This window comes from Temnothorax longispinosus, unplaced genomic scaffold, assembly GCF_030848805.1.
Source record: "Temnothorax longispinosus isolate EJ_2023e unplaced genomic scaffold, Tlon_JGU_v1 HiC_scaffold_331, whole genome shotgun sequence".
Classification (NCBI taxonomy): domain Eukaryota; kingdom Metazoa; phylum Arthropoda; class Insecta; order Hymenoptera; family Formicidae; genus Temnothorax; species Temnothorax longispinosus.
The window spans coordinates 1-11,824 of NW_027270156.1; the positions used below are offsets into that span (position 1 = coordinate 1).

Genomic DNA, 11,824 nt, shown 5'->3' on the forward strand with positions numbered 1-11,824 from the left:
CCGGGCAGATCTGGAGAGAAAGGGGAACGAGTGGATGAGGATAGTGAGCGAATGGGGTGCGAGTGTCGGTGTGAGAGTTTCAGAGAGCAAGACGGTGATGATGCTTCTGAAAGGGAATATGTCGGAAGCGAGACACCCGAGCGTTAGTGTGAATGGGAAGCATGTGAGGTATGTGAAGTGTGTGAGATATTTGGGTGTGTGGATGGGCGAGCGAATGAGTTTTAAGCCGCACCTGGAGCGTATGAGACAGAAGTGTGTGAGTGTGGTGGGAAACTTGAGACGTGTGATGAGGAGTGAATGGGGTTTGCGAAAGAGAGCATGGCGTGTGATCTATAAGGGTTTGTTTGCTGCATGTGTTATGTATGGTGCGAGCGTGTGGTATGAAGCCATGGAGTACAAATATGCGCGAGTAGCGATTAATAGGTGCCAAAGAGTGGCGATGAGCGCCTGTTTGAGTGTCTGTAGAACGGTCTCCACGGAGGCCATGCAGGTATTGATGGGTGGTCTTCCGTGGGACCTGGAGTGCGTGAAAAGAGGTGTGACTGTGAGAATTAAGAATGGCTGGAGATTGGGTGAAAGAGGTGTTGTGAGCGAAGAGGAAGTGAGAGCGAGAGATGTGGATGAGAGTTTGGAGCTGCTGAATGCTAGATTGTATGAAAGATGGCAGAATGAATGGGATAACGGTGCGAAAGGACGAGTGACACATGGCTTCATACGGGATGTGAGGTTTGCCGAGGCTTGTCTGGGGTTTGAGCCGAGCCTATGGCTCGGCTATATCTTGACGGGTCACGGCAGTTTGAATGAGTTTCTGCATAAAAGGGGATTGTCTGAGACTGAAAGTTGTGCGTGTGGTGCTGAGTGCGAGGATTGGAAGCATGTGATGGTTGAGTGTGAAATGTATGAGGATGTTAGGAACCTGGACGAATGGGGAGTCAGGGTGAGTGAGGATGGAAAAGTGGACGTGAGCGAGGTACTGGAGCGAAAGGAAAGATACGAGAGTCTGAGCAGGTTTGCGGCTTGTGTGTTTCAGCGAAGAATGAATGAGAATGCGTGAGACGTGTGAATGTGGCTTACCGGGGCCGGGTCTGCAGGAGACCCAACCGGGAGTGGCTTTGGCTGCGAAGATCCGACCAGTGATCTAGACTGGTACCACGGGGACCGGTCGCCCAGGGAGCTTGCTCCCGCCGGTCGCGGGTAGGACCATCGTGGTGGCAGTGGTTGAGCCAAATGCTGGCTAGGATACCCGAGTTCACGAACTTGGGTGTCCGACGGGTGAGCTTGCGTCCCCACAGCTCGGGTGCCAGTCTGCTTAGCTGGTAGAGCGTGGATAGTCGCTCGCCCCGACCAGTGGGTTGCCGCGGGATCCTGTAATCCTGCGGCGCACTGGTAGTATCGACCTCGGTCGGTACGCGCTGATTGGGCGTATCCCAATCTCGCGCCCATGGGGGCCGTGTGGATAAGGCTCTACGAGCAGGTGCCGCACGCTAAATCAAACGACATATTCTGTCCCTATCTACTATCTAGCGAAACCACTGCCAAGGGAACGGGCTTGGAAAAATTAGCGGAAAAAGAAAACCCTGTTGAGCTTGACCTAGTCTGGCACTGTGTATAGAAAACTTTCTCATACTCTAGTAATGCTTCATGCTTCCTCATCGTCATTAAATATTCAAATCCATAATAAAAAAAGTCATGTTTACCGAGAAGTGCTTGTTTGGAGTCGAATATATCGCACGTAGTGTTGCCGCTTTTCCGCGTGCGTGATTGGCTGGCGCGGTCGAGATTGACGGCGATCGCGAGATCGCGGCGAGTTTGGCGAGTTTCGCGTGTGTTAAATCGTGCGATGTGACGTGTGTGTTCGCGTGGTGTCTCGCGAGGTTAGTAGGATTTTTTTTAATATGATGAATATATGTGTGTGTGATGATATTGGTAAATAAATATATATATTATAAATTATATTTTTTTAATATCTTTTAACGTTATCTTCAATGTTTTTTCAGCATAATAGAAGTCAATGACGTGTGTTCGCGTGGTGTCTCGCGAGGTTATAATAATAATACATGATATTATATATTAGTAGGTAAATAAATAAATATATATTATAAATTATATTTTACATTAACATTTTTTAACGTCATCTTTAACGTGTATAACGAGGTCAAGTGTAATTGCAGTATTTCGATATTGATTGACTGTCCGCATTGTGTGAAGATCTGTAGTTGTTACTGTTACATAAACTTTAGATTTTTGAGTACGAGTAATGAATATTGAAATATAGCTCATATATGAATTAATTGAACTTATTATTACAGATCGAGTTACATCGAGTGAGAGAGAGGGACAGAGAGAGAGAGAGATAGTTTCGTTTGTCCTTTTGAAGAGTATGTAAAGAGCTTTCAATGTCGTTTAGAAAACTTTATTAGGTACGTACGTTAGTATCAAAGTATAATTATTTATTATTTCATATAGGTTATGTTTCGATATTTATTGTTTGCTCGTACAAATCTAAGATATACGTTACTGTAACTATATAGATTTTTAATACAGACAGTAAATTATATTTATCCTTATAATAATATATTTTATATATAAGCATATGTAAGTAATAATTATTGCTTTTGCATTATGTTGTAATGATGTTGGGTTACGTTCAATTAGTGGAAGTATTTTAATATTTATTATTACATACTTGCATTGTGTGAGAACTCTTTCATTGGCTGAACGTAACACAATAAAACTGCAACATAATGCATACACTGAATCAATGATTATATATTATGATATATTTCAATGATGAGAATTGTTTTTGTTTAAATAATTATTTGTGGATATAAGAAACTGAATTTTATGCGCATAATATATTATTTATCCTTGTTAGAGAGAAAAAAAATAAAGAGACTAATAAAAAAAGAGACTAAAAGAGACTAATAGACTAATAGAGAAAATAATATAACGTTTTGAATAAATTGTGATACACCGTTTGTTTCGATTCTGATCAGCTTTTTTTTTAGGCATATCTGATAAGTTAGTCAATGGGTGATACGAGATACAAGTAAAAATATTGTAATTGCCTACAAGCATCAGAAATCTAACGATTGATCATACGTCCTTTAGGATTATACGTAGAGATACTTTGGACGGCAGTGAAGATCGTGTTCGGGATTTATCGCCAAGAGGTGGTCATCAGGGAGGTGCGGTAATTCAGGGTGTGTTAATATTAGCCGACGATACAGGCAGGATGGTGATGAGAGACGGTAGGTAGGTAGATAGAGCGACAAGTATAATATAACTCGTGCCTTTATTCAAAGAGCGAACGGAACGTCAGAGTCGTTCGAGAGCGTTACAGAGAGTGCGACCGGTGAAGCGGTATGTTCCCCACTTTCCCCAAAAGCACACGCATCTTGACGTGCTGATCAGTTATAGAGCACGTGACAAATACCCGAGTCCAACGAACGCGAAATATGAATTGCTTATTACAACACTCCCACTCAATTCATATTCTATTACAGCTTTCAATTTATCATTCATATACACACACAAAAATTTTCATAAACAAAAGAAATTACGCATTTAATTTATATCCTTCATACCGCATTGATTCATGAGATTGACCAATTTTTGTTTACACAACGCTTTTGTGAGCGAATCAGCCAATTGTTGATCTGTTGGTTTATAAATTACATTAATTTCCTGTGATCTCTGTTTATCACATGTATAATAATATTGCGTTTCAATATGCTTTGATCGCCTTGATCCAGTAGGATTTTTTACTAACTGATAGCAGCCTGGTTATCACAATAAACAGTAGTAGGTAATTTTTGCATACAGCCTAACTCGTTAAGCAATCTTCTTAACCAAGTAACCTCCTTGGTCACGGAGCACAAAGCTATAAATTCAGCCTCAGTGGCAGAAAGTGCGATACTGGACTGTTTTCGCGACAACCACGCTACTGGTCCTCCATTTAACAAACACAACCATCCAGTTGTACTTTTCCTAGTGTTCACATCGCCTGCCCAATCAGAGTCACTGTATGCCACAAGATTGTTATCTTTAAACTGACCGAAAACAATGCCATGATCAATTGTTCCTTTTAAGTACCGAAAGATACGCTTTACTCCATTCCAGTGGCTTTCATCAGGCATTTCTGAAAATTGGCTCAAAACACTTACAATATAGGCTAAATCAGGTCTAGTTGCAACCATTAAAACATAAGTGAACCAATAGCTTCTCTATATGGAAAGTTATGCTTAATACTATTATTTACATCGATTTAAGAAACTTAATACTAGGATCAGCTGGGATAGAGAGAGACATACAGTTTTCGTGATTGAACTTACTTAAGATTCTTTTGGTATACGCCGTTGAAACATTTTCAAAGTTCTCAACTTTCTGTCTCTCTTATCTGCATTCCAACAAAGAACTCGCTTCAGAGATTTTAATCTTAAAAACTGCACTTAACTTACTAAGTAAGTCCTTCATTTTCGAGACATTGTTACTACAGATAATTCCATCATCTACCATATAATATCACATACAGTCTAACGCCATCGATTATTATATAATATAGACACGCATCCGATTCAGACTGAATTAAACCGAATCGAGGAGGAACGCATTTATCTTCTTATTCCACTGTCTCGGTGCCTGTTTGAGTCCATAAAGACTTTTCTTCAACATGCAGACTCGATCATCAACTTCAAACCCAAATGGTTGTTCCATAAAGATTGTCTCTTCAAGATCTCCTTAAAGAAAGGCAGTCCTTACGTCAAATTGAATTATTTCTAGATCATCAACAGCAACCATAGACGAACTGTTCTTACTGTATGTACTTTACAACTGGTGCAAAAATTTCTTTATAATCTATTCCTTCTTTCTGAGAGAATCCTCTTATGACCAGGCGAGCCTTGTATTTATCTATTCGCCATTCGCAGTGTATTTTCTCTTGAATATCCAACGATTCGAGATTACAGTCCGGTCTTCAGGCTTTTAACAAGCTCCCATGTCTCGTTTCTTCGAGTGAATTCAACTCTTCATGCATAGCCCTTATCCATTCAGCCGCATCCTCAGCTTCTACAGCTTCTTTCAGAGTCTGTGGTCACAGGTTGTGAACAGAGCTTCGGCAATTTTCAACTCAGCATCTGACGTAGAAGGTATTCTTGGTCTAAGTGGATAGGGATCCCTTGGGATAGGAGCTCTTGGATTTCTCTTCAATGACTCTTTCAGCTCGTCATACTCGGAATCACCTTGTTTCACGTTATCGACATCGTTTTTATCAGTGCCGACAACTACCACATCATCTGAGGGAGGTCGTTCATCAAACACCACATCTCTTCTTACGTAGCATTTTCGAAGGGCTGGATCATACACCTTATAGGCTTTATTTCCATCACTATAGCCTATCAGCATCATCTTTGTAGAGTTCATCTCCCACTTACTTCTTTGGTCCTTGGGAATGTGAACGTAGCATGTACTGCCGAAAATTTCAGGTGACTAACAGAAGGTTTTTCCTCCAAACCACATTTCATATGGTGTTTTGCCATTCAGAGTATTTGTTTGCAGTTCTATTTTAACGTACACTGCAGTAGCAGTAGCCTCAGCCCATAAGTATAGCGGTAGTTTTCTTGCATGTAACATGCTTTTAGCTGATTCAACTATGGTTCTATTTTGTCTCTCAATATACCCATTTTGTTCAGGAGCGCGAGGTGTGGTCAGTTCGTGTTTTTATCCCTTTAGACAGCAGAAAACTTTTTGACATCTTTGTTACAAAATTCCTTACCACAATCAGTTCTAATTTTCATTAAACTTACATTACAATTATCGGCTCTAACATCAGCATAGAATTTTTGCAAAGCTTCCAAAACATGAGACTTTTCTTTAACAAAGTAAACGAAAACAGTATTTAGAAAAATCATCCTTTAACAAAAGAAAATATTTGCTCCGCCAATAGAACTCTGACTCATTTTTTTCCGCAGAGAGAGATCAGCATGAAACAATTCTCCCGGCTTTTTCGCTCTAACAGCCTCATTTTTTGGAAAAGAATTTCTATGCTGTTTGCCTAGAACACATTCTTCGCAAAACGGATCCTTTTATCTAAATTAAAACCTTCAAATCATTCACTGAACAGTTTAAATCATTTGTCTTAGAATTTGAAAGTTAACATGGCCTAATTTTTCATGCCACTCCATCAGTGAACTGCTAGTACTAACATTTGCTTCACTATATTTACAAGCAGGCCAGAAATTGAGTTTATACAGTTTTTCATCTTCTCTAAAGCCTCTACAATAAACTTATTGCCTTTATAAAATATAACTCTTTTTCCGCCTTCTTCAAAAACTACTCTCATACCTTTTTCCGACGTACGGCCAATCGAAAGTAATTTTTCTTTATTTCAGGCACGTACCACACATCAGAAATAGTATGTGTATTAAATGTGCCATCGGAACGTTTAACTCTAACATCAATGTCACCTACACCTACAGCAGCAACAAGGTTACCATTACCAACGCGAACTTTATGCTCATGGTTTTGAAACGAATTTAATTTCTTAAACCAATCTCGCCTCATACACAAATGTTCCGTTGCAGCCGAATCCGCGTACCACATGTCACGTGCATTTAATTCATTTACAGTTAAACATTCGATATTAAACAGTTCAGCATTGTCGCTTTTATCTGTATGTACTTTTTCACTAACATGAGAGTAATTTTGTCTTTACCCTTTTTTCTCTAAATGCTTTCTTTTTTCAAAACAATCACGAGCCCAATGACCCGGTTTCTTACAGAAATGACAACTTCCACGCTTCGCATCATTCGCAGAACTCATGCCGGACGACTTTCTATTTACATTGCTCTGTTTACCGCGCGCAGAATACACTTCTTGTTCGTTGCTCGTGTTTACACCTCGACTACGCATATTTAACAGCGACTCTTCGTTTATCAAATGATCGGTTAACTTATCTAATTTTTGATCGTTACGCGGAACCGCATACCACGCCGTGCGAACATTATCGTATTTTTCGGACAGACTAGAAATAATTTTCGCAATGACGACCGCCTCTTTTTGCTCCATATCCATGTCCTTTAGACGTTGAGCGAGCGAAACAATCTTCGCGATGTAATCCGCCATCTTTTCATCCGGATCCATCTTCGCGTTTATAAATTGATTTAACAATACCTGAACCGACTGGTCACTCTTCTCTGCATGGATAGTTTTGAGACGCCCCCAATTTCAGCAGCCGTTCTGCAGTCCGTCAGGTAACGGAGTTGATCCAGTTCAAGGCCACGCATGAGGAGGCCTGTGCTTCTGCATCCTTCTGTTCCCATGCGGCAATGTCCGTGGTGGCTGTCGGCCGCGGCGTCGATCCATCAATATACTTTCGGAGTTTGTTCTCCAGCATGTATATCTCCATTTGACGTTTCCAGAGTTGAAAATTCTGTCCATTGAAGCGGTGAATGTGATACAGCTTGGTCTCAGCCATATTTCAGCACCAGCGTCACGTTCAGCAGCTTACACAGAGTCTTCACTCACAGTTTTCGTTTTCACTACCTCTCACCCTTTTCTTTCTCTTCTCTATAGCCTCCTGAACGCGTCGTCAGGGTCTGGGCCCATAACCTGTTGTAATATTAGCCGACGATACAGGCAGGATGGTGATGAGAGACGGTAGGTGGTAGATAGAGCGACAAGTATAATATAACTCGTGCCTTTATTCAAAGAGCGAACGGAACGTCAGAGTCGTTCGAGAGCGTTACAGAGAGTGCGACCGGTGAAGCGGTATGTTCCCCACTTTCCCCAAAAGCACACGCATCTTGACGTGCTGATCAGTTATAGAGCACGTGACAAATACCCGAGTCCACGAACGCGAAATATGAATTGCTTATTACAACACAGGGTATATGAGTGGCAGACAAGGTCGTTTTCCAACCTAACGTAGAGATCGTAGATACGAATGTCGTCTTACTAATGATGACGAAGACACTGTTTTACAGCTAGCTCTTAATGGTAAGCGGTAGCTTCAAGAAATTCTGGTTCAAAGGTGTTCTCAATGATGTTCCTTTCTATTTACTTGAGAAAATTGAGTTTTTGATTTACGATTATTAGTAGAGTTATTTAACAACATTAGATTTTTACGTTTCAAAGCTGTGTTGATTAATAGCATCATGATGATAGCGAAAATGACTTGTTCGAATCTAACACGGTCAGATGTGTACAAGGAGTCAGTTTTTATTTTCGAATATACTTTTCATATCTATAATAAAAAAAGTCATTTTGACCGAGAAGTGAGCGTTCCGAGTCGAAATATCTCGCACGTAGTGTTGTCGCTTTTCCGCGTGTCTGATTGGCCGGTCGAAGCCGGGTGATCGCGAGATCGCGGCGAGTTCCGCGAATTTCGTGCGTGTGCGTCGTGATCAATCGTGATGTGACAGTTCGCGTCGTGTCGTTAGGAGGTTAATATTATTATTAATGTGATCTCTCATCATTAAATACGATCGTTTAATTCGCGAATTTCGGTCGCGTCACGCAAGGATCGAAGTGACGACGGCGATCGAAATCGCGGCGAGTTTGGCGAGTTAATTTCGCGCGTGTATCGCGTGATGTGACGTGTGTTCGCGTGGTGTGTTTTGCGAGGTTAGTAGGATTTTTTATTACATATAATCCACTATTATATATAATGTATGTGGATAATTATATTTTACATTAATATTTTTTAACGCAATGACGTTTGCTCGCGTGGTGTCTCGCGAGGTTAGTTATATTGCTTGCTCGTACAAATCTAATCTAAGTATACGTTACAGTAACTATAGATTTTTGATACAGATTTATCTTTGTAATCATATACTTTATTTGCCTTATTTTAGATATACCGATGAAGTTAATGTTCGAGAAGATCTGATGGAATTAGCTGTTGGTGCTCATGGCACAAATATTCAACAAGCGTGAAAAGTTGATGACATTACAAATATAGTTAGAAGAAAATTCATGCACATTTAAGATATATAGAGAGGTAATTATAAAAATTATTATCGCTTGTATTATTTCAAAGAGTATTGTTTTATAAAAGTTTACTGACTGTTTTTATCTAAAATATATATACATATTCGTATATGTATATGTTGCTTATATTGAGCTGGTATACAGAGCTTATCAGATTTCTTTCTCAATCACAGACGCATGAAGCTGTTAAGAAAGACCGATCTATGTTGGAATACAGCGGTAACCTAAAAATAGATAGTGACAGTGACAGAGTCGTAACCATTGCCGCGTGATAGATGATAGTGATAGTGAAATATATATTGACGGCAGGGAGCTGATGCCGAGGAGATCTTTCAGAAGGAAGGTGTATCCAAAATCGCACACGTACGTATATATGTTGTCTTGTAAAAGTTGTAAAAGTTAAGAGAACGAGAAAGTGATCTGTATTTGTATGCACGTGTGACAGGCACTATCGCGTAATAAAGATTTCTCCGAAGAATGTTTCTCTCTACGTTTCGTCGCTGGGGTCGAGTTTCTTTAACGCTTGGCAACTCGGTTGCCAAGGGCGTTGTGCGCTCACAACACCCTTCCCCCCGCGGAAAAAGAAAAAACGTAGTTTTTCGTTTATTTATGCGTCTTCTTTTTCCCTGAGAGGTTACAATCTGATTTTCTTATGTGCTATTTTTACATGATTGTTTTTTTTTTTGTTACAAAGTTTTTAATGGCCCCTTCTTTTTTTTTATTACATAAATGATTACGGCTATGATACTTATTACTATTACAATTGTGACCGTGGAGCCTATGGAATATATAATATTTTTATTCGTGATTATGCTGGGTTGGTTATTTTCCATCTCCTTTTGGATTTCTTCTAAACTTAAACTTATTTTCATTAATTCTGTTGGATCTTTGATTATTGGTTCCAGTTTTATTTCTTTATCAGATTCTATTTTATTATTTACCGTTATACTTTTTCCTATGATGTCTGTTATATTAAACTCTGGTAAATACATTTTTACATATTTATTGTAAACTCGATTTGTTGTCTCTAAATATATATCTGGTGTAGTTAGTTTACAACTGTCGCGTAATGTTATTTTTCCGGTTTTCTCTATTTTTATTTAATTTCCGGCAATTCGTTACATTGAATTACTATGTCAATTGTCTTTGGGGTGGAAAATAACCATGTCTGAGGCTCGGATACTGCAATCCAGAATGTTACATTTGATATAATGTGACGTTGCTTACGATTTTCTATGTGTGTAGACGTTTTTTACAAAGAGCTGTATTTCGGTCGGTGCATTCGCCGTTATAAAATAGACAGGGAGGTTCTGAGCGCAGGTGAACTTAGTATTTTCTTGTGTACATTTATTTAAATCGTTTTCCTTTAATATTACATAGTTTGTGATTTTCTCGATTTTCCCTAATAGGGTGTGAGAGGGTTCTAGGAAGGTGAAAAACGTTTGGCTATTGTGTACTGGTACAGGTGTGATCTTTATTATTTCATACATTGGATACGCTATTAATGGGAACGCTAGGATAGTGGTATATGTTCGAATTATCATAATACGCGTTTACATCTAGATATTTTTGGATAGAGTTCCAGTTTTCGGCTTGTATTTTAATGGGAAGTTTAATCTTCTATCTATATGTGAGGTCGCTTCTCTTAGTTCTACGATTATTTTTTCGGTTGGGAGTACACGCGTTAATAAAATATGTGTTTTGCGTAAGTCAAGTAATCCGTAATGTCATTTATGTCTGTCGTGAGGTCATTTAAAATAGCGGTTAATACTAGTAGTTGTTCGTCTATTCCCTCTCGGTATATGAGCTGTTCCTCTATTTTTCTCGTAACGTTAGCCATTAAATTTTCATTATATGAAAGTGTTTGTTCTAGTTTTTCCATATGACCTATGGTAGCATTAATGATTTTTAATTGATTTTTTTGCTGCGTGCTGCAACGTTTGTTGTTGATTATTTAGTAATTGTATTGTTCGTTTTTATTTCGCGTCTTCAGCGTCCATAGTGCCAATAATGTTTTACTTATTTGACCTACAGCGTCGATCAGGCCTCGTTTAATTACTGGTGATCGGTAACTGGTTCGTAGTTGCTCTAGGTTGCGTGTCGTTTTAACTATTCTCCTCTCTCGTTTAATGCATATCAACCTCCAAGACTAGATCAAACGAACAGAGCACAAAGACCAAAGAGCAACGCTCAACTACCAGCTTCCACCAGAAAATCCCATCTAATGGAACACCCGATAGGAAGCAGCACGGAATCCTATTAAGAGCTCGCACCAAAACCGGATTGTCGCCATACCATGAAAAGGACTGCCGCAAAGGCATTCCAGCATGCCCCAACCCACCACAAGGCAGAGTGCAGGCCTCAACGGGCAACGACTACCTCGAGAACAACCTGGGACTGCCCTACCAAACGGCTACGAGCTATCAACATCTTTCTTTTAGATGTGACACCCAACGCTGTTTGGTTCAAGAGCCAGGCTAGGACTTTGAAAGCCACCTTTACTCCAGTCCCGTGGAATACACCAGTGAGGGGATGGTCTGAATTAAGGAGCGTGAAGGGGTCAACTTAGCGCCGAGGGCGACAGTTAGTTGGGCCAGTGACCGCAGAATCAAGTCAGCCCAAAGGACAGTAGACCGGAGGAGCTACAATTGCCTGTAGACGGGCAACAGTGAGTGTGACTTTGTCGAGAAGCGGTTCTCAGACGTAAAGTTAGTCGAGTGATTTGTGTTTGCAACTAGGGATTCAGATGACGTGCGTCAGGGGCGTAGATCTCAAGTAATGTCAAGGCTGCATGCACCCGTGGTGTAATCGCGGTGGGCAGAGACAGTAACTAAGT

General features: G+C 40.1%; 2 long non-coding RNA genes across 2 annotated transcripts; both read left to right on the forward strand.

Moving 5' to 3' along the window:
- The first annotated feature begins 1,784 nt into the window (after window positions 1–1,784).
- Window positions 1,785–3,192, forward strand: LOC139824351 (uncharacterized). Its single transcript, XR_011735082.1, has 3 exons — window positions 1,785–2,077; window positions 2,310–2,420; window positions 3,112–3,192. It is a non-coding gene; the product is annotated as an uncharacterized lncRNA (long non-coding RNA).
- Window positions 3,193–8,263: 5,071 nt separating this feature from the next.
- LOC139824350 (uncharacterized) lies at window positions 8,264–9,466 on the forward strand. Its single transcript, XR_011735081.1, has 3 exons — window positions 8,264–8,622; window positions 8,853–8,998; window positions 9,162–9,466. It is a non-coding gene; the product is annotated as an uncharacterized lncRNA (long non-coding RNA).
- The last annotated feature ends 2,358 nt before the right edge of the window (window positions 9,467–11,824 follow it).